The following is a 22,588-nucleotide window of genomic DNA, read 5'->3' as shown; positions in this document are numbered from 1 at the left end:
AAGATTTTTTTGTTCTACTTCCATAAAAAATGCCATTGGTAATTTGATAGGGATTGCATTGAATCTGTAGATTGCTTTGGGTAGTATAGTCATTTTCACAATATTGATTCTTCCAATCCAAAAACATCGTATATCTCTCCATCTGTTTGTATCATCTTTAGTTTCTTTCAACATTGTCTTATAGTTTTCTGCATACAGGTCTTTTGTCTCCCTAGGTAGGTTTATTCCTAGGTAATTTATTCTTTTTGTTGCAGTGGTAAATGGGAGTGTTTCCTTAATTTCTCTTTCAGATTTTTCATCATTAGTGTATAGGAATGCAGGAGATTTCTGTGCATTAATTTTGTATCCTGCTACTCTACAAAATTCACTGATTAGCTCTAGTACTTTTCTGGTAGCATCTTTAGGATTCTCTATATATAGTATCATGTCATCTGCAAACAGTGACAGTTTTACTTCTTCTTTTCCAATTTCTATTCCTTTTATTTCTTTTTCTTCTGATTGCCATGGCTAGGACTTCCAAAACTATGTTGGATAATAGTGGTGAGAGTGGACATCCTTGTCTTGTTTCTGATCTTAGAGGAAATGCTTTCAGTTTTTCACCATTGAGAATGATGTTTGCTGTGGGTTTGTCATATATGGCCTTTATTATGTTGAGGTAGATTCCCTCTATGCCCACTTTCTGGAGAGTTTTTATCATAAATGGGAGTTGAATTTTGTCAAAAGCTTTTTCTGCATCTATTGAGATGATCATATGGTTTTTATTCTTCAATTTGTTAATATGGTGTATCACATTGATTGATTTGCATATATTGAAGAATCCTTGCATTCCTGGGATAAATCCCACTTGATCATGGTGTATGATCCTTTTAATATGTTGTTGGATTCTGTTTCCTAGTATTTTGTTGAGGATTTTTGCATCTATATTCATGAGTGATATTGGTCTGTAATTTTCTTTTTTTGTGATATCTTTGTGTGGTTTTGGTATCAGGGTGATGGTGGCCTCATAGAATGAGTTTGGGAGTGTTCCTTCCTCTGCAATTTTTTGGAAGAGTTTGAGAAGGATGGGTGTTAGCTCTTCTCTAAATGTTTTATAGAATTCACCTGTGAAGCCGTCTGGCCCTGGACTTTCGTTTGTTGGAAGATTTTTAATCACAGTTTCAATTTCATTGCTTGTGATTGGTCTGTTCATATTTTCTAATTCTTCCTGGTTCAGTCTTGGAAGGTTATACCTTTCTAAGAATTTGTCCATTTCTCCCAGGTTGTCCATTTTATTGGCATAGAGTTGTTTGTAGTAGTCTCTTAGGATGCTTTATATTTCTGCGGTGTCTGTTTTAACTTCTCCTTTTACATTTCTAATTTTATTGATTTGAGTCCTCTCCCTCTTTTTCTTGATGAGTCTGGCTAATCGTTTATCAATTTTGTTTATCTTCTCAAAGAACCAGCTTTTAGTTTTATTGATCTTTGCTATTGTTTTCTTTGTTTCTATTTCATTTATTTCTGCTCTGATCTTTATGATTTCTTTCCTTATGCTAACTTTGGGTTTTGTTTGTTCTTCTTTCTCTGTTTCCTTTAGGTGTAAGGTTAGGTTGTTTATTTGAGATTTTTCTTGTTTCTTGAGGTAGGCTTTTATAGCTATAAACTTCCCTCTTAGAACTGCTTTTGCTGCATCCCATAGGTTTTGGATTGTCGTGTTTTCATTATCATTTGTCTCTAGGTATTTTTCGATTTCCTCTTTGATTTCCTCAGTGATCTCTTGGTTATTTAGTAACGTACTGTTTGGCCTCCACGTGTTTGTGTTTTTTACGTTTTTTTCCCTGTAGTTGATTTCTAATCTCATAGTGTTGTGGTCAGAAAAGATGCTTGATATGATTTCAATTTTCTTAAATTTACTGAGGCTTGATATGTGACCCAAGATGTGATCTATCATGGAGAATGTTCTCTGCACACTTGAGAAGAAAGTGTAATCTGCTGTTTCTGGATGGAATGTCCTATAAATATCAATTAAATCTGTCTAGTCTATTGTGTCATTTAAAGCTTCTGTTTCCTTATTTATTTTCATTTTGGATGATCTGTCCATTGGTGTAAGTGAGGTGTTAAAGTCCCCCACTATTATTGTGTTATTGTCGATTTCCTCTTTTATAGCTGTTAGCAGTTGCCTTATGTACTGAGGTGCTCCTATGTTGGGTGCATATATATTTATAATTGTTATATCTTCTTGGATTGATCCCTTGATCATTATGTAGTGTCCTTCCTTGTCTCTTGTAACATTCTTTATTTTAAAGTCTATTTTATCTGATATGAGTATTGCTACTCCAGCTTTCTTTTGATTTCCATTTGCATGGAATATCTTTTTCCATCCCCTCCCTTTCAGTCTGTATGTGTCCCTAGGTCTGAAGTGGGTCTCTTGTAGACAGCATATAGATGGTCTTGTTTTTGTATCCATTCAGCGAGACTGTGTCTTTTGGTTGGAGCATTTAATCCATTCACGTTTAAGGTAATTATCGATATGTATGTTCCTATGACCATTTTCTTAATTGTTTTGGGTTTGTTTTTGTAGGTCCTTTTCTCCTCTTGTGTTTCCCACTTAAAGAAGTTCCTTTAGCATTTGTTGTAGAGCTGGTTTGGTGGTGCTGAATTCTCTTAGCTTTTGCTTGTCTGTAAAGCTTTTGATTTCTCCATCGAATCTGAATGAGCTCCTTGTCAGGTAGAGTAATCTTGGTTGTAGGTTCTTCCCTTTCATCACTTTAAGTATATCATGCCACTCTCTTCTGGCCTGTAGAGTTTCTGTTGAGAAATCAGCTGTTAAGCTTATGGGAGTTCCCTTGTATGTTATTTGTCATTTTTCCCTTGCTGCTTTCAATAATTTTTCTTTGTCTTTAATTTTTGCCAATTTGTGTCTCGGTGTGTTTCTCCTTGGATTTATCCTGTATGGGACTTGCTGCACTCCCTGGACTTGGGTGGCTATTTCCTTTCCCGTGTTAGGGAAGTTTTCAACTATAATCTCTTCAAATATTTTCTCTGGTCCTTTCTCTCTCTCTTCTCCTTCTGGGATCCCTATAATGCGAATGTTGTTGCGTTTAATGTTGTCCCAGAGGTCTCTTAGGCTGTCTTCATTTCTTTTCATTCTTTTTTCTTTAGTCTGTTCCACAGCAGTGAATTCCACCATTCTTCCAGGTCACTTATCCATTCTTCTGCCTCAGTTGTTCTGCTATTGATTCCTTCTAGTGTAGTTTTCATTTCAGTTATTGTATTGTTCATCTCTGTTTGTTTGTTCTTTAATTCTTCTAGGTCTTTGTTAAACATTTCTTGCATCTTCTCGATCTTTGCCTCCATTCTTTTTCCGAAGTCCTGGATCATCTTCACTATCACTCTTCTGAAATCTTTTTCTGGAAGGTTGCCTATCTCCACTTCATTTAGCTGTTTTTCTGGGGTTTTATCTTGTTCCTTCATCTGGTACATAGCCCTCTGCCTTTTCATCTTGTCTATCTTTCTGTGAATGTGGTTTTTGTTCCACAGGCTGCAGGATTGTAGTTCTTGCTTCTGCTGTCTGCCCACTCCATCATGTTTTCTAGTGTGGTCATATTCAAACATTTATTTACATGTCAAAAAGCACATTACTTTTGATAACGTACTTTCCTTTTACTAATGCATTATATAGCAGTTATGATGTACTGATTGCTTAAAAATTGTATGTATTGTTGTTATATTATCTATGTATTTTATTTCATGAAGTAAAGAAGGCATTACAAAATATTAATTACAAAAAGATGTATCTGGATCAGATATGGTTAGGAACCACTTGATCCAGTCCAAAATTTTCACAGACCTTCACTAAAAGAGGTATTAAAGTACATGCTTCATTCCACAAGAAGAAAAGTGAACCTAGAGGGAAAGTGTAGCATACGAGAAGCAACAAGGAGAACAGAAATAGCTAAAAATATGTTAGTAAATATGAATAACTGAGTATAAATTAATACATAAATATATTTTTATGCTCAATTAAGAAATATATTAAAACTTTAGAAGTAACAAAAACAGTAACAAAATGGGAGCATTGAGAAAGCAGGGGAGTTGTATATACTAAAGAGTAAAGTATGCCAAAATTGGAATTGTGCTCAGCAAGAGGATAGAAATAGAAATAAATAAATAAGCCCATTAAAAGAACAGAAAAATAATCTGTAATTTCCAAGCCAGCAGAGAAAATTATGGGGCACATGGAAAACTTTGTTTAACCCATTAGTGAGCAGAAAGGAGGGAGAAAGCAAAGAAAAATATGATAAAAAGAAAATACAACTAAGAGTGTAGAAATATGTCTAAATAGATGAGTAATCACAATAAATATAAATAGATTATACTCACCTATAAAATGGTAAAGATAATCAGAATGTATAGAAAATATAGCCTCTGGATGCTTATACGAGACATGTGTAAAATATAACTGCACAGAAAGACAAAAAATAAAGGGACAGAAAAATGATATATGCTAAATCAGACAAATAGAAAAACATTTAGTAGCAAAACTAAAATGAGCCAAAATAGAATTTAAGGCAAAAGGTATTAATAAGATAAAGAGAGATATTGAATAATAAGAAAGAATGATCCACCAAGAAAATAGAGCAATCTTCAACTATGTGTACTTAAAAGCATAGCTCCAAAATTTATAAAGCAATATCTTACTAAATTACTAGGAGACATGGACAAACTGATAATCTCCATGGGAGATTTTTAACTGAGAGCTCAAACTCAAAATGACTAATAAGAATAATCGAGAGTTGAACAAGAAAACTAACAAGTTTGAGCCAATTGATATGAATAGACTTTTGCATCAAATAGAAAATATACATTCTTTTCAAGTGCACTTTTTTTTTTTTAATGACCACATATTACATCACCAAAGAGAGTTCAACAACTTCAAAGAATGGCTAATGTATAAAACATGTTCTCTGCCCAGGATAAAAAAGATTAGAATTCAAGAATAAAATGTTTGGAAAGAAAAAAATGTACTCCTGAATAACTCTATGGATCATAGAGAAAATCATAATAGAAATTAAAACACTTGTAGAACTGAATGGCTATGAATGCACTACACAAAAGGCCTTCAGGAAGTACTTGTTGAAAGAGTAAACTAGCATCCAAAGTTTTTGACTCCCAGGCTGCTGGCTTTCAGTTGTCATTATGAAAAATACAAAATGAAGTATTTGAAAAACAATAGGTAAAAATAAAGGACCAGGTAAACTCTAAATAAAGATAACAATTTTCAAACTGTCAGGCTAAGACTTCAAAAGATACTTAGGGTATATAATAGAAAAAAATGTTTCTAAGATCTCACTATAAATGGTATTATCCCTACCACCTATGTGATAAATAGACCAGAAAGAAGTCTGGTTTATAAAAGAAGCAAACAAACAAAAATTCCAGGGGTAAAATAACAAGTGAGGCATCATTAATAATGCCAGGGCTTCCCTGGTGGCGCAGTGGTTGGGAGTCTGCCTGCCAATGCAGGGGACATGGGTTCGAGCCCTGGTCTGGGAAGATCCCACATGCCATGGAGCAACTGGGCCCGTGAGCCACAATTACTGAGCCTGCGCGTCTGGAGCCTGTGCTCCGCAACAAGAGAGGCTGTGACAGTGAGAGGCCCGCGCACCGCGATGAAGAGTGGCCCCCGCTCGCCACAACTAGAGAAAGCCCTCACACAGAAACGAAGACCCAACACAGCCATAAATAAATAAATTAAAAAAAAAAAAAAGAAAAGGAATGCCAGCATCCACTAGCTTACCTGATGGAAAACCAGAAGTTTGTGTCATATATAGAGTCCCAAACCTATCAGCTATGAATTTAATAAGCTTAAACAAGTCTTCAATAAAGCACAAGCTGATAGAAGAGAGAAATATTTCTTATTTTTCTGTATCTATTTCAATTATTCTCTTTCTAAAGAGGAAAAAAGAAATTACTTGAAAGAGTAAAGTTAACTGGAAATCCAATCAAATGTTTTATATATGAACAACAAATATTTCATCCTCTTGAAAAGAAACAATTTTTAACACCAAGTTTCATATATAGGTCTTTGTCTACATCTTTTTTGCGTACTGTTCAATGGAAAATTACTGCAATAATCCTTACAAATCTAGTCTAGAAAATTTTCACCTACAGCATACAAAGGTCATTAAGAATAGTTTAAGCAGGCATTTAAAGGTTAATGGAAGCAGTTCTTTTCTTTGAGTTACCTTTGCATTGTAGAGACAAACTGTATGAAAAAAGATAACAAATACTGTCTTCCATTATATAAATACTCGGGTTTTTTAAAAAATTCTTTACTCTTTCTTCTTATAGACAAAATGTTTGCTTCCATATAATCAGGCCATTAATGGAAAAAAGTCATTGGATTTGCTTTTCTTCACACCAGGTGGGTTGCTTTTTTAAATCCTCTTTTCCCAAATAAGGTACTGGATTTTGAAAGAAAGATACTAATTTGAAATCCTCTGAGATTCAGTAGAGTTAAAGCCCTGTTATAATAGACAATCTACATTCAAAGCACAGGCAGTCCCTAAGTTGCAGTGGGTTATATTCCAAAAGTTAATTTGAAAGTCTGCCGTTTAGAACTTGCAAAGGCATTTTGCCATGGAAACAAAGTTATAAATGACAGTTGAATTTGCAGGCTAGCCCACAAAAGTCTATCTAACCCATAATGTGTCTGAATCCAGTTGCTTCAAGAAGAGGTTTGTAACAGAACATAATAGTCCACTGACAGGCTGATAGGTGGCCCACTTTATTGGTATCTCTCAATTTAGGGTTGTTGACTTGTCATTTTAATATTTTTTCATTTTATCCTCTAAAAATGTATTAGTCAAATAATAATACCTTTCTATAAAAAGTACTTAACATTTCTCATAGCCATGTAGATTAATTTAGCACTTTGATTTATCTTACATCAAAGGATAAATAAGTATCAATACTCTTTTATTTTCCCTCTGATAAAAACCACGGTTTCTTTCTCTAAAAGCTTTTTTTTTTTTTTTTTTTTTTGTTTTTTGCTAACCCTGAAATTTATGCAAAGTTAAAATTCCTTTTCTAATCACTTGTTTTGATGGTTAATCCATAAAGGTTTTTCTCATTTTGTTTTTATTTGTTGGTTATTTAAAAAGCCTTTGATAACAACAGTGGCTTGACAAATATCAGTGATGAAGTCCATTAATCAACAATACCACATAGCTTTTCACTTTTGCCATTTCACTTCTCTGACCCCTGGTTAAAAATATGTGGTTTCTAAATTGCTCATGTGCCACCCAAGGTCCTTCTTAATCTGGCCCCAACCTACTTTCTCTGCTCTGTGTGATAGCTTCCATCACAATCTTTTGCACAGGTTTATTTTTTACCCCCAGGCACACTTGGATTTTTCCAATCTCATGCTTTTGTTAGCTATCAGTCCCATTAAAGGCCCCTCCTCTGACCATTCTATTTGAAGCCTATTCTTCAAGATTCACTTCAGATTCCACCCCTTCTGAACTAACATGGAATAATGGAAAGGATGCATTAGAGTTACACAGACCTATGTATGAATTCCAGCTCTGCTACCTTCTTAGCTGTACGTATGTGAACATATGTTTAGCTTCTCAGAACCAATGTTTCTCATCTATAGAATGAGAACTAATAGTACTTTGATCACGATGTTGAAGATTAAATCCAAAAAATTAAATTTAAAAACACGATGCCTGTGTTTGATCAACCCATAGCAAGTAATTGGTTGCCTTTTTGAACCCCAGGAGCAAATTTTATCAGAGTTGTTCATTTCAAATGTTATATTTCTGAATTTTTTCTGCATGAGTAGGTACTGTCTCCTTAACCAGATATTTTAAATCTACCTGGTTGAAATCTACCAGTCAAAGTGCAGGCAGGAAATCAGAAACCATGCTAGTTATTTCAGACAGAGGGATTGAATGCAAGGAATTAGTCACGTGGATATTGAAAAACTGAAAAGGCAACAGGAATGATGAAGGAAAGAGCTAACACCTGCTGGGCTGGGCTGGGGCAGGGCAGAGAACTAAATGATAAAACTTCATTGCTTAGAGGAAGAGTTCTCATATAATTAATGCCTAGATCTCTGAGGGAGGTGTTGTATGGCTGGTTTTTATGCTAATAAGGGAGTACCAATTGACTAGTCCTGGTAGCATTGGAGGGATGTGGCACAGCTGGTGCTAAATATGCCAAAAGACATTGAAGCTATTTTGGAGTTGTTATCTTTTGACAGGAATTGCAAATAGAAAGCAAGTCCAGTCTCTCCTTCACCAGCCTTCCAATTTCTCTTTAATTACCACAGCCTCCATTGGCCGATCCTAAGAGGAAGGCACCTGGTAAATGAGTCTGGGAAATGTAGTTTCCAGACCTAGCCCCAGCATCCCAGTGCAGGATATAAAAGGGTGTGCTTGGAGATGAGAGCAAAATATAAATAATCAGTACAAAAAGTAAATTTGTTAAGGTCAAGACATTTGTTCTTTGTACAGAACCTTCAATATAAAAGGTATTCTTCTTCTTTTTTTTTCCGAATATTTATTTATTTATTTATTTGGTTGTACCAGGTCTTAGTTGCTAAAAGATATTCTTGATTGATTCTCTCCTTTGCGATGGACCTCTCTCTGAAGCATATTTGGATTATCAATTTAAATTAGATTCTTACAAGAAAGGAGTTGCTCTTATTCAATGTTGAGTAAGATGCCTAGTGTAATATCAATGTTCAATAGGCACTGTTATTAAGAGAATTAATATAGTAAACCTTTCATTAACATCCCAGTCTCTCATCAGAAGTACTTAATTGTTTTTGTAGCTAGGGTCACAGCTTGAGTTAAACTGTTTTTTGGTCTAAGATTTGAGCATGTTTGGGCACATTTACAGAGCAGTAGAGCAGTCTGTTTACAGAAGAAGGGAAAAAAAAACTCATCCTAAGTGAAGAGAAGTACGAAAAGTTCGTTTCAAGGTCAATTGCCCAGTGTTAAGGAAAAGGCTTAGAACATGTTGTCTATTCCATGCGCTCATGCCTGAGTCCGAGAACTGCAAATAAATTATATAATTATATGCTTTGCTACGATGTATGTGGGAGTTTTGGAGCTGAAGATGAGAGCAGCAGGAGATGGTGCCCATGGAAAACTGTATCTTGTTACAGATATGAGTGCCTTTCAAGTTAGGCGTTGGTAGTTTTGGCACAGATAGAAGTGCAGCGGGAGAGTTTCGTTGGCTTTGGAAACAACAGGAGAAAATACCTCAGTACACCAGGGGAGGGGAGGAGGAAGATGGTAAATGTCATCGAGTTTCTCAGAGGACTAATTCTTGGAGTGTACCTGTGCAAATCCCTGGGGATTCTTAGAATCATCTGAAAGAATTTGAGTGTGGATGGGGGAAGAGTGTGAGACTACTCTGTGAGTTCTACCACAACCCTATTTTTACTCTTAGTCTGCTGTAACTTGGGAAAATGGGCTACATTTGAATTTCCAATGTTTTAAGTCAGTAGTTTCTCTAATTTGAAGTTGAGTATTTATTTGGTAAAGTCATCTTTCACTATTTTTAAAATGAGTCTCTATTTTAGTAATGGTAATTACTACTACTAATTCATTTTAGCTTTTGTCTTTTCAATAGGATGGTACTGGGTTTATATCTTATAAGTACAGTGTAAAGGGAAAATAAGATCAAAGTTCAGTTGTGCCTTGATTTTTAAAAATTTTATACATAAATATTGGAAATTAGAAAAAAATTAGTATCTTATTTACCTCATTAAAAGTATTCAATTTATAAACAATTTCCCTAGTTTTTCTCATTACTATACCTCATTGTCCTTATTTAAAAGATGCCTGTTTCTTTGGATATATAAAAATTAAAGGCAACTTATTGTATGAAGATATTTGCTCTACTTGCCATGAATAGTCGATTTGCCTGGTAGTTTTAAAATGCAGTTTAGTTTAAATATTTACTTCTGAAATTTGTGGAAGAATTTTAAGTTTGGTGACAATTGCATTTAGATTATCTGAATTTTCATTTCCTAACTCATTTAAATTTTATTTTTATTTTTTCTAGATTAAAATCCCATTGTTGTCTTGATAAAGTATTGCTCTGGTTTTGAAGTTTGATTTTTTGGGAAAAAAAAAAAGGCAGGTAGTTTGGAGATAGTTTTTTCAAATCCCAAGTCATCTTTGGCCCATTGTCATTATAGATGCCTATCTCCTTCTTCTGTCTTTAAAATGGATTCATATGTCATCTGGTTATGCTGGATAATGACTGTGGTGTGTTCAACCCCAGGGCTGCTATCAGTGCCTCCTAAAGCTGTGCAAAACATCAAAGAGCTGTTGACAGTCTAAAAGACAGATATAGAAACCTTATTTTTTCAACCTAGAGAAAATCCTTGTAATCTGTCTATTATTGTATAGCCCCTTCAGGTCAGGAACCTATTTAATAAGTCCTGGCCAGTAACCAGATAAGACTTTCCCCTCTTTGGAAGTAAGACTGTCTCCAGTAGCACTGCTTTGAAACCATATCATTAACACTGACAAATTTGGGCTATTAGGATATCATTTTGTGATTAAGGAATTCCTTAGTCTTTCCTAATTGGTTTCTCTATAAAGAAGAAACAACATAAAAGACTTGAACCATAGATGAGCAGTTTTCTTCAACAATTGAGTCAATCCTAGTTTAACTCCATGTCACAGAGAGAAAAACCATCTTATTTGTGAAAGTTGACTGCTGTTTGAGCTGTTCTAAGATGTTCAAAATATGGCCCATGGACTACCTTCATCAGAAACTCTTGGAGTGCTTATAAAATGCAGATTCCTGAATCCAAACCTTGGTGCGGAGGACACATGGTAGAACCACTATATCTTAAACAAGCACTCCAGGTGATTTTTATTCATGCTGAAGTTTAAGAACTACTTTTCTAGGACAGAATTAACTCTTCATCAAAAATCACTGAATCACTGAATGGATCTTTTTGATTTTTGAAAAGAAAGTAAGGCTTCCAAGGCTATTCTGGATAAAAATGAGGGCAGAAAACAAAAAGCAAAATTGCTCTGAGTAATAAATTAACAAGAATTTGGGAATTGTCCCAAGACAGATTTTGGGGGGGGGTCCCCAGAAATTTAGAAAAATGTGGGGAAGGTTCTTAGTAGAGTGAGGGTCCAAAGCAACATAGTGGCAGGGTGGGGTCTGAGGAGAATGATGGCCAGTGACAAATTTCCTGTGGTGGGAATGGCCAACGTTCAATGTCAAGTTGCTTTTTATTTTATTCCTTGTTTGCTTTTAGGGAAGGAGCTGTTTCATCCATGGAGCAAAGCATGGCTGGGAAAGCATGGTGAGGGATGGAGATTGCAACAGGATAAAGAGTTTGGAGCAAAAGTTAACTCTGGCCAAGTCCCCCCCTGAGTATCTTTGGAAATATTGAGGAAGGTTCTGAACTTTCCCAACCTCACCAGGTCACATTATCCAGGACATCCTAATCATATAGTTATTATTTATTTACTGAGCATCAGGCATATACCAGGCATTTTCATGCATTATGCCACTTAATCCTGCAAAGTAGGTATTTTATCTTTAGGAATTGAGGCTCAGGAGGATAACATGCCCAAGATCAATCAATCAGTCAGTAATAGAGCTGAGATTGGAGCCCAGATTTACCTGACTCCAAAGCCTTTCTCTCCTCCCCCACATTATACCACACCCCTCAGAGACAAACAAAAAGCTTCTGGCTACTTTAACTGGTGTACCTCCAGATCAACTGCTTTCACCTCCTCTCCTCTTCCAGACTTGCACCAGTTCCCCATCCAAAGAGACGAGCAATGGCAATTAGTGTTCTCTCTGGTTCTGAGTTACGACCCCCCAGGGTTGCTCAGAGGATTCGGCCAGCACTACCCTCCCACCTCAATCTTCTGTCCCAGCTCTCTTCCTCACCAGACTTTTCCCCCAAACTTCCTAAAAGACAAGTCTCCATTGCCGTTTGACTTTTTCATCTCTTTCTTTCTCTTCAACCCATCATATCTTGTTAAGAGATGTGAAGGGTCTGAGATGTTATGCTCCTTGCAAGCTAATAACTTAGCCTGCTACAGTTTCTTGGATGCTAGCAGAAGACCTGAGTCTGAACTTCCGTGGTGGTGCAATGGTTAAGAATCCACCTGCCAATGCGGGGGACACGGGCTCTAGCCCTGGTCCGGGAAGATCCCACATGCCACGGAGCAGCTAAGCCCGTGCACCACAACTACTGAGCCCGTGTGCCACGATTACTGAAGGTTGCGTGCCTGGAGTCCATGCTCTGCAACAAGAGAAGCCACCGCAATGAGAAGCCCGCGCACTGCAACGAAGAGCAGCCCCCACTCACCGCAACTAGAGAAAGTGCAGCAACGAAGACCCAACGCAGCCAAAAATAAATAAATAAATAAATTTATTTTTTTTTAAAAAAAGGGGAACTTTCCTCCAAAAAAAAAAAGAAGACCTGAATTTTCTGGGTCAAAGGACTGTATTACACATGGCACAGCAAGCAGCACCAGCTTCCTGCTCACAGCAGTTCCTTTGCCTCCCACTAATCATACAAAAGATTCCTCTCTCAAAAGTGATCAGTAATCTCCTAATTGTATGATTCAATAACTTTCTAGAATGCTGAAAGGGACCTCAAAGAACACAGTCAATCATTTAAGAAATATTTATTGGGCAGCTACTAAATGCCAGGCACTGTGTAAGCAAAAATAGGCTCAGTCCTTCTCCTCATGAAGGGAGCAATAGATACATACCTAGTATTTACACATGCCAAATGTTACAAGCTGTGATAAGTCATAGAGGGAAAGGTACATGGTGGTAGGAGGGCTGACATCAACAAATGTCTTGAACTTGTCTGGGAAGTCAGAAATGTTTTTCCTTACTCAAGTTAAAAGGGAAAAGAAGGTCACGTGCAGAGGGCCTATGGCTGTTCGGATTACAGCACATTTGAGAAAATAAAAGGCAGCCAGGAAGTCTTCCACACAGGAAGCCAGGGGAGAGTGGTGTCAGATCAGACTAGAAAAGGCAAGACCTCACTTGTTCTGGTAAGCTACCTTAAGAATGCTAGTCTTATCTTAGAGCAATGAGACCCTGTTTAAGGGTTTTATATGAGAAGTGGCATAATCTTATTTGCTTTTAGAAAAACTGTTTTGGCTGCAAAGTGGAGAATAAAGGCTCAGATTGTATGCAGTGAGACCAGATTAGATTGGTAGCAATTGGAAAGAAGTAGGCCAATTTTAAGATTTTGGAGGTAAAATTGCTAGGACTTGGTGCTGCAACAAATATGGTGAATGAGAAGGAGGGAGATATCAGGGGTGACTACTGCTTGTTTGATTTGAACAACTGGATAGATGAGGGGAAAGGAAAACAGGAAGAGTTTGTGAACTAAGTCGGACTAAACTTTGTAACTTTGAGGCTTTAAGTGAACATATCAGTGAAGCAGTAGGTATCAGATTTGGAATTTAGGGTAAGGGACTGGGCTAGAGACACATACGTGGAAATCATCAGCATATAGATGATAACTAAAGCCATTGGGGTGGATGATGAGGTTTAGGCCAAGAGATTATAATGAAAACAGAAAAGAACCTAGACTGAATTGTGAGGTACTCCTCACAATTTAATAGCTAGGGAGAGGAGAAGGAATCTGCAAGGGAATCAGAGAAGCGGTACCCAGAAATGTAGGAAAAAATCCAAGAGAGTATAGTGCCAGAGGAAGAAGAACTATTCAAGGAAATAAGTGGTCGAAGTGTTGGGTATTATTCAGAGCTCGAAAAAGATGAGGATTTTAAATAACCCTTATTTTATTGATAAGAAAAATGAAGCACTGAGAAGTGACCTGTTCAAAGTCAATGTAAATTCTTGTCCCTCTCTGGATTCCCAGAGAATTCATACTGGTGCCCATGCTAGGATTATTTATGTGTGTGATTCATTCTCTCCACAGAACATAAATTTCCCGGTCCTCGCTTGACTCAACCTTACAGCATTGTACACTGTTGACTAATCTATGTCTACTTCAGTGACATTATTATGTCTTAGTCTCCTTCAAAATAGCTGTTCTTTCTTGTTGTGCCTATACATGTAGGGATGTCCAAAATATAATTTTTTTAAAATGCCATTTCTCCCACCTCCACACCCAACTCCAAAGGAATCAGAATCTTGAGGGATGGACTACAAGATTCTGTCTTTTTAAAAAGTTTCCAAGTAGGAAGCTTTGGAAATTACTAGCATAGAGTCAGGTTTGGAAACCACTCCCTTAGTCTCAGACCAAACAGAGCTAGGGCAGCAATACAGAAAAGCCACCCAACTCACCCACACTCTAATAAATCCTCATATTTTAAAACAAAATACAGTTGTGCCTCAGTTATCCAGAGGCCAGCTTTCCAGTAATTTTGTCTGGAAGAGGGCCAAATCTGGAAGTTAAGAAAAGGAAACCCCTCTGGCGGAAGAACTTTTTGAGAGTGAACAACAATGAAAATATCTCAGGATACCCCTTGATATACAGTCACTGTCCTATTTACTGATGGCAAAGAGGAAGAAAAGAAATCTCTCATTGGCTGACTGTGGATATAAACATCTGATCAGTCATCACCTGGAGCCATAGAGAAAAGCAGTCAAGAAAGGAGAAAAGAGTAAAAAATAAACAGTAAAGTAGAAAGGATGAGAGGAAGGATCTGAGCGGATCAAGAGGCAGATGAGATGAGAAGCAGTGACAGATATTAGAAAAGGTGATGAGAACACTCCAACGAGAAAAAAAGAGATCACCTAAGTAGAGATCCTATATACCTCCGCAATGCCCTGGGACTAGCGTATGGCCAAGGTATGGCGTTTGGTGGCTAGTCATCAACAAAGGATTTCATTAACCATTGTATTCCTTAAGAATGTAGGGAATAAGTCCATTTTAAAAGGATTTCTGTAAAAAGGTGGGGGAAAAAAGCACTGCTATGTTTTAAAGGCAGCACAATTCATAAGCTGAAATGAAGCCAGAACAAGGAGCCTGGGTACGTCGTCATTGTTTCTGAGGGGACAGTTCCTGGGGTTAGACTCCCCGTCCCAAGGACAACCCCCATCCCAAGTCCTCCCGTGGAAACCGCAAAAGGAAGCAGTCCTGACCGGCCTTCAGGCATTATTGCAGCGCCCCCAGTTGCTGCAGGTTCAAGGAAATCTCGGCCGCGTTCCCTTGTAAGTCTTCGGGCTGTTGCACAAATTAAGGTAATGGGTTTCCACGCGTTTTGACTGGGGAAGAGACCAAGAAACTAACCCTCACGTTTCCAGCTGAAGTAAATATCTCAATATCTTTGTTTGCTTAAGAGCTCCTGGGGTGTAAGCGTTTGGGATTGAAACCATCCAAGCCCACTTCGGTTGGCTTCCTATTCCTTGGGAGAGTGTCTTTAAAAGCACCTGCCGGCATTAAGTTTTGTGCTTCCTGAAAAAGGCAGACCCGGTGCGCCTCAGAGGGAGTCTTTTACAATCTGGACTGAGAAGTGTGTGAGCGGCCCCAGGAACGTCAGTTGGCTCCTCATTTCCCTAGTGTCGCTAGCAGCCTGGCCGCGGCGGCGGCTGCGACGACCCAGGCGTAGCCGGACCTCAGGAGAGAGCCCAGAGCCCCGGGAGGGCGGTGGGCGCCCCGGGAGCGGCGACGGAGACTCTGACGCCCCGCACCGGCGGCTCCGCGGGCGCCTCGCGCTACCGGTAAAGACCAGCAAGGCGGCGGGCCAGGGCGCGGGGCGGGGACGCGGGGTCCGGGCCGGCCGGGGGCGCCGTCGGCTGGGCTCGCGCAGCCGCACTCGGCGCGCCGACTCCGGGCTCCTCCTCCCGGCTCCGTAGTAAGCATGGCGGCGGCGGCGTTCGTGGTCCCTCGGGTGAAACAGAAAGCGGGAGCTACGCGGAGAGGGAGCGAAGAGCGGGGCTGAGGCGGCACCGTCACTGCCGGGAAACCACCCCAACAGTCAGTGCGCCGGCGGCCGCGGCGACCCCGAGAGCTGGCTCTGCCGCTGAAGTGGAGCGAGAACGATCAGGAACCCGAAGAAGAGGCGCCGGGGTAGCCGCCTTGCTCCGCCTCAGAGCGGCGTGACTCGGAGGTGAGAGCGCGGGCGCTCCCTTCGGGAAAGGTGTGGCAGACCGAGGCGTCCGGGTCCCGTCTTCCCCCCCCGCATCCTCCCCCCCCCGGGGCAGGCGCCGCGGAAACCGTTAGGCTGGGTGTGAGGGGCCGGGGCGCCAAGCGGGGCTCGGGCCCGTCGAGGGGCCTGGCCCACCCGGTGTTGTGGGCGCGCGCTGGGCGGAGGGGGGTGGGCCGCGGGCGGGACCCGTCCACTCACGGGGCACCTGCTGGGCCCGAGTCTCGCCGGGAGGCGCTCGTGGGGGCGCGGCCGCGGCCCCGCCACCAGCCCGCGGAGGCGGCGCGGCGGCGCGGGCAGCCCTCCCTCCGCCCCCCTGGCCCGCGGCCCGCGGCGAGCCGCGCCGCTGACGGCGGCGCTGGGGGGTGGATTGGGGAGCCCTCCGGAGCGGATCGCCGAGCGGCCGCGGCGCTTTAGGTGTTGGCCGCCGGGCAGCCGCCAAACTTGAACGCTCCTCTGAAGAGAGTTTCCCCCGCTCCTGTTGGGGTTAAAACCTCGAAAACCCGCCCTTGTGTATTTGATCCTGTTTGGCTGGTGCCAGTACCTGGCCGTTTCTCCAGCCGGCGGAGTTAACCACCTGTTCAGTCGGGGGGTGGACTCCGGGCTGCAGTCCTCGCCCTGTTTAACAGCCTGGATCTTTGAACTTCTGACACAGCTGTGGAAGGACGTCATGCGTTAGGTAAAGAAAATGAACACGTAATTTAGCCATAAAATCGGGGGCAGAACGGCGGCGGTTTTAATGAATGTAGTCGTTAGTCGTTCTTTTATTAAACTGTTAACGTTAAAAGCCTTGGGATAGTTTTCTGTGGGGGGAAGGGGGGTAATGGATAGTGGGGTGCTAGGAATCATAAATACGGGATTTTTCTTTTGTGAAATTTCATGTAAGTTCCTTTGGACACCTTCGTGTCTGAGCATCTATTAACATAGAATACCAGGCTGACAAGAGTTTTTTTTTTTTTTTTAAACTGTATAATCCTTATGTATGTGTAGACTGTAGGCTCTTAAAACTGAGCGGCATAATTATTTTGCTTTTTCCCGTGGTCTGTGTTTTTAGCTCTTGGAAGCAAAATTGGTGTGTGTTCTTCTGTGTTATAAGAATGAAATAACAAAAGTTGAACTGTTACTATAATGTTTTATCACCATGATAGTACCAGCGCCAGTGCTAAACATATGCCACCCGGGAGTTGGAGCCATATGTTAGGCAGAAACTAATTGAGTTTTGTGGCTATGATCTTGTATTTGGATAAATATTTAGTTTTTGTGTATTTGCTAAATCTGTAGTTCTTGCCATCGTGTAAGTTTTTAAATCACCTAAAAATAGTCCAGAGAAATGAGTCCCCTGCCTGTTTGATATTTTCTTGGTTGGTTTGATTTTTCTCAAGTAATGAGATAAAGTGCCCACTGAGACAGATGGTGGACTTAAAACAGTGATAAAAAGGATTTTACACATTGTTGATAACATAGAACCTAAAATTTTGCTTTCAGCTTCTTAGCCCACTGATAATTGTTGCCATCACCACTTATACCAGTTATTGGGAAGAAGGGATGATGACTTGACAGGAAAAAGATTTTGTTAAAATTTTTATAAATAGTTTTATGTTTAAGAATTTTAGCACTATCACAAATTTTATGAAATTTTCTTCTTTCCCTTCATAGAACACCTCTCAGTTTTCTTGTGTAGGTTAACTGAAAATTTTTTATCTCTGGCTGGCTGCTTTTAACCACCTGTATGCTTCTGAATGAACTCCCCCTCTTTCTGTTTTGTCTGAACCCTCAAAAATCATTGACTGTTCAGGGAAAATAAACTTCTGGTTAACATTGGCTTCAGTGAAACATAATTATAAGGGTAATTTGCTTCTCCCACATTAATCATATGATTCGAAAAAACAGATTTGGTGTCATCTGTGTCATCACTTTCCCCCTTTGTATGAGTAACTGAAAGCTGATTTATCATGCATTTAGTGATTACGTTTTAATTTTTAAAGTTCTACAGTATAATTTTGAGCATGTTTTATTACTAATTATGAAAAAATTTCTCCCTCTTCTCTGACCAGCCAGGCAGAGGTCAGGAGTGAGAGGTTATAAAACCCAGAAAAAAGAGAAGGGATGCATGATTAATAGTTTTCATCATCTTTTGTAGCTTTACTTAGGTAAAGAGCATTTAATTTATAATTTGTTTTAGATTTATGGGTAATAGTTATGCCTGTTTAAAAATATTTGTATTTTTTTTAATGTGCATACATCCAATGCTTGTGCATCTTCTATTTTGCCTATATTTTTAAGATACAATTTGATGAAGTAACCTAAAGGTTTTGTTTTCTTTTTCATGTTCTTGGTACATTTTTCTATGAAAATGAGTCTAGGTGATGTCTTTGAGCATGATGTAGCAATATGCATGTGATTTCTAATTTTATTAGCCAGGTAATCAAAAGATAAATAATTGGTTTTTTCCCCTAGCAGTCTCTAGCAGACTTCAAATAAATTCACAATATTGTAAATCCAAAGGTTTAGAATACTATGCATGCAATTCCATTGAGTCTTTTAGTGCTTCTTTTTATCACATTGCAAAAAGAAAAAGAAAAATGGCCCATATGGATATCAGTGTCGAGCTGCTTGCTGAAAAGGAATTAATGACCAGTAGTGTTGAAAGGCAACTTTTTTTTTTACCTGTATTGGGAGCTTTTATAATTTTCTTAATATTTTGGTCTCATTTTATTTCAGAGTGTTATGCTGTGGTCTCTTTAACCCTTGATCTTTATCTCTATCCTCCCACTATTGTAGTTTTGCTTATCTTTCACATATACTTTCTAAGTTTGAGTTGTAGCCTATGGTCTTCCATCAAGTTCCTTTGTAGGTGTCTTTCTTTGATATTTCCAATCACTTATCACCCATTACCGGTCCTCAGGCTGTTTTTTCTCCAAGGTAGAGAGATGCGCTTGGGAGATGACATGTGCTCAGAGGATGATGAGCTACTATTAGAGCGGGGATACAAAAGCAATAGGATGTGTTTCTTTCCTTCAAGTAGTCTACAGACTAGTTGAGGATACTAGACTAACACACAAGAAATCATTAGCAAAAATATAAGATGGCATTATTAAATTGTGTGGCAAGGACTGTAATTTAAAGGAAAGTGAGGCCACTGAGGGCTAGAATGATCCTGTAAGGCATTTAAAGGAAGTCAGACTTGAAGCTTAGGAAGGATTTAGATATCTAGCAAAAGGAAAGACATTCCAAAAAAGATTGACAGCCAGAGCTGGAAGTAATAGCAAGGAGACCAGTCTGAGAGTGTATAAGGATAAGTATCAGGAGGAAGAAGGAAAGAAGTTTATAAAGTCAAGATTTTTGGCTAAGCCCCACAGCATGGTCAAGAGAGTAATAGGCAGGGCTGGACAAGTTTGGCCGTATCGTTATGAACCCATCACTGAAAGAATGCTACATCTACTAAATTATTTATATTAATAACTTAAGCTTTATGTATGAGGAATAGCTTATATGTTTTATATGTGTGTGTTTCTTACAGTTTAGATCAGGGATCAGCAGACTTTTTCTGTAGAGTGCCAGATAATATTTTAGGCCTTGTGAGCCACTTACTGTCTCTGTTGAATATCCTTTTTTGTTTGTTTTTTTTTACAATTGCAGGATTTGGCCAGTGAGCCTGGTTTGCTGACTCTTGGCTAATAATTGGCTAGGTAATTGTCCATATAGCACATAATGTGAGCTGCCTTACATCATTTGTTTACATGGTTGTTTTGTGTTTTTTTATGACTATCATTTATGTTTTTTTCCCCTATATTATAGTAAGAATTAAGAGAACATGCAGAAATTAGTATTGTAATTGTTCTTTTGTGGCCAGAGTTCTAGCAACTGCCTAGACTGAGTCTCAGAACTCGGACATAAAAGAAGAAAAGCCTTTGAGCTAGGCCTTAGAGCAGTGAAAATAGCTACACCATGGAATTTATAATCTGTATAAGGGTAAGTATATCAACTGCCTATTCAGGTTGTACGTATTTTAAACTTCAACTGGCATTTTAGAAGCCTTGGCTAGGATGCTGGTGGCCTATAAGTGACAACTGGGGAGCAGGCAGTAGGAAACCTTGTTTTTAAAAGTAGTCTAGGATGAGTTAGTGAAGAGACAAACAGTTGGACATCCCTCAATAACTCCAAGAGTCACTGTGTTATAGAATAGTCTAATAATTGATATTTACATTGATGAGTTTGAGTCATCAAGAAAAGATTGTATCATGTTTAGATTAAGGCAGAGAAAAAAGACCTAGAAATCTCTTTTAAAATATTTTCATTATGATTATTTAAAGATAAGTTACAGTGATTTAAAGGATAAGTATCAGTTATTTTGAAAATTCATTTACATGAAATATCTCTTTGAAGTTGCTAAATTTATAGGTGTGTATTTCTAAAGCAATTCTCTTTCCTTCACATTGTGTTTCATGTACCATTACCAGGTAAATAGTGGTGCCTCAGGTTATGGTTGCATGAATAAATTCTCTAGGGTTACTCTATATTTTGTATTATCAAGAAAGTAAGAATATAGCATAAGACCAATCTTTGACTCAACAGGCATTAGTAAATACATTCTGTATATCAGAGGTAGTATTAGGTGCTGGGAAAAGTAAAGATGTATATGATGGAGAGCTGTCTGGATAAATCAGTAGTGTTTCTTTTTTTCCTCTTAAAAACATTAAAAGCAAACAAACCAACAAACAAAAGTTAAACTTAAGTTAACTTTTGTCCTTTTGCCTATACTAGCATTTTCCATACTTTTTAAATGTATGCACTGTCTTAAGTTTTAAGGCAGTACAAACCTTTTGAACTAAATTTCAGCCTTCATGGATTGCTACCCAATAAAAGTTTGGCTTTTTAAATTTTGCTTTAAGAAGAAATTAACAGTTCACTCTCCCACCCCCCCTTTTGTCAGTACTTGAAACAGCTTCATTATTCCAGCTGTTTCCGTTTCCTAGATAGGAGATAAAGTACCTTGGATCTTAGTTCCAACTTCACCCTTGTTAGCCGTATGATCTCAGATTCGTTTTTTTCAATTTTAGGTTCCCAGTTCTTAAAATGGAGAATAATGTCTATCCTGACTTCCCCACAGAAATATTGTGAGCAACCAAAGAGATATTGGAAACCATGACAATATTAAAGTGCCATATGTGTTTACATTAATGCTACTACAGTGGAAGCCGTGCAGTCTTTTTTTAGTAAGACCAGAAATCATGAGTTCAAGTTTTATCCTCCAAAGTTCTGTAAATATAGTATTCCAATAAACATTTAGTTTACTCAAAAGTTTTAACTGCCTTCTTGGCAAAGAGAATGCACGTTTTAAAAGCTTTCTTTCCATTCTTATTAATCTTTCAGTGTGGTCGGTATCCAGTGCCTCTGTTCTTCTTTGCAAGAGAATACTGATCTTCATTCCAAGGAAATTGAGCTAGTCTTTCCACAGTGGGATAAAAATATGCAAAAGTGAATTCCTTATAGTTTTCTTTTTTTCAAGTAGAAGACTATTTATCTATAGTAATAAGATCCACTTGAACTCTTATTGGAAACTTGATTATTTTTTTTAAAATCCCATATAGACTTGCCAGATATGTGGTGGTACTCTCATTTTACAGATGAAACTATTACTTCTGATTGACTTTCATCTCTCTTCCTCCCTCACTTCTTGAGATTGCTTATGTGCCAATTGTTAGAAAGACAAAGTAAGTATGATGTGTACTTTGACATAAACCTTGGTGTAAAGGTTATCTAAATTTGATAAATTAGGTTGTGTTAATCAGCCTCTATCAGAAGTGTCTGAAAGTTACTGTTTTCTGTTTTCCTTCTTCAGAATCCATATTTTAATATACATTTGAACAGAATAATTTAAACAATTTAAGTGATTTCTTAGTGAAATCCAATTCCCCAGTAAGGAGAAAAAAAATCTTCCTGCTTCTCTGGGGGTTCTAAACAGATGTTTAAGTACATTTTAAAGCACAGTTAAGACTTTTCTTTAAAAAGTAATTATATGCTTTCTTTTGCAGAAATAGATGTCATATACAACAACTATGTACTTATGTTGAGATCTAGCTTGAAGGAGTAGTCATTTCATTTACTTCAAAATCAGTTTCTCTTAAGATTGGCTTAAATAAAAATAAAAGTGAAAACATAATTTATAATTTGTGATTTCATTATGTTTACATTTTCTAGATTTTTTTGGTTTGCTTGTGACAGCCATTCTTTTTTGTTTTCCAAAGATGTTTTATTTTATTTTTTTTTAACCTTTATTTTATATTGGAGTATAGTTGATTAACAATGTTGTATTAATTTCAGGTGTACAGCAGAGTGATTCAGTTATACATATACATGTATCTACTCTTTTTCAAATTCTTTTCCCATTTAGGTTATTACAGAGTATTGAGCAGAGTTCCCTGTGCTATACATTGGTCCTTGTTGGTTATCTATTTTAAATATAGCAGTGT

At 38.4% G+C, this 22,588-nt stretch overlaps 1 protein-coding gene across 5 annotated transcripts in view; it reads left to right on the top strand.

Moving 5' to 3' along the window:
- Nucleotides 1–14,883: 14,883 nt before the first annotated feature.
- The window catches only part of FNDC3A (fibronectin type III domain containing 3A), a 189,972-nt gene continuing 182,267 nt past the window's right edge, over nt 14,884–22,588 (top strand). The window contains exons 1-2 of one of the 5 annotated variants that reach the window (XM_036831424.1): nt 15,448–15,690; nt 15,826–16,079. The gene's annotated coding sequence lies outside the window, so the exon portion shown is untranslated. Of the gene's footprint in view, nt 15,211–15,447; nt 15,691–15,784; nt 16,080–16,509; nt 16,795–22,588 lie in introns of those variants that run through there. The other 4 variants (XM_036831425.1, XR_005017181.1, XM_036831428.1 and 1 more) reach the window with 4 other exon arrangements.

Source organism: Balaenoptera musculus, chromosome 18 (assembly GCF_009873245.2).
Source record: "Balaenoptera musculus isolate JJ_BM4_2016_0621 chromosome 18, mBalMus1.pri.v3, whole genome shotgun sequence".
Classification (NCBI taxonomy): Eukaryota; Metazoa; Chordata; class Mammalia; order Artiodactyla; family Balaenopteridae; genus Balaenoptera; species Balaenoptera musculus.
This window is presented reverse-complemented; position numbering and strand designations above follow the sequence as displayed.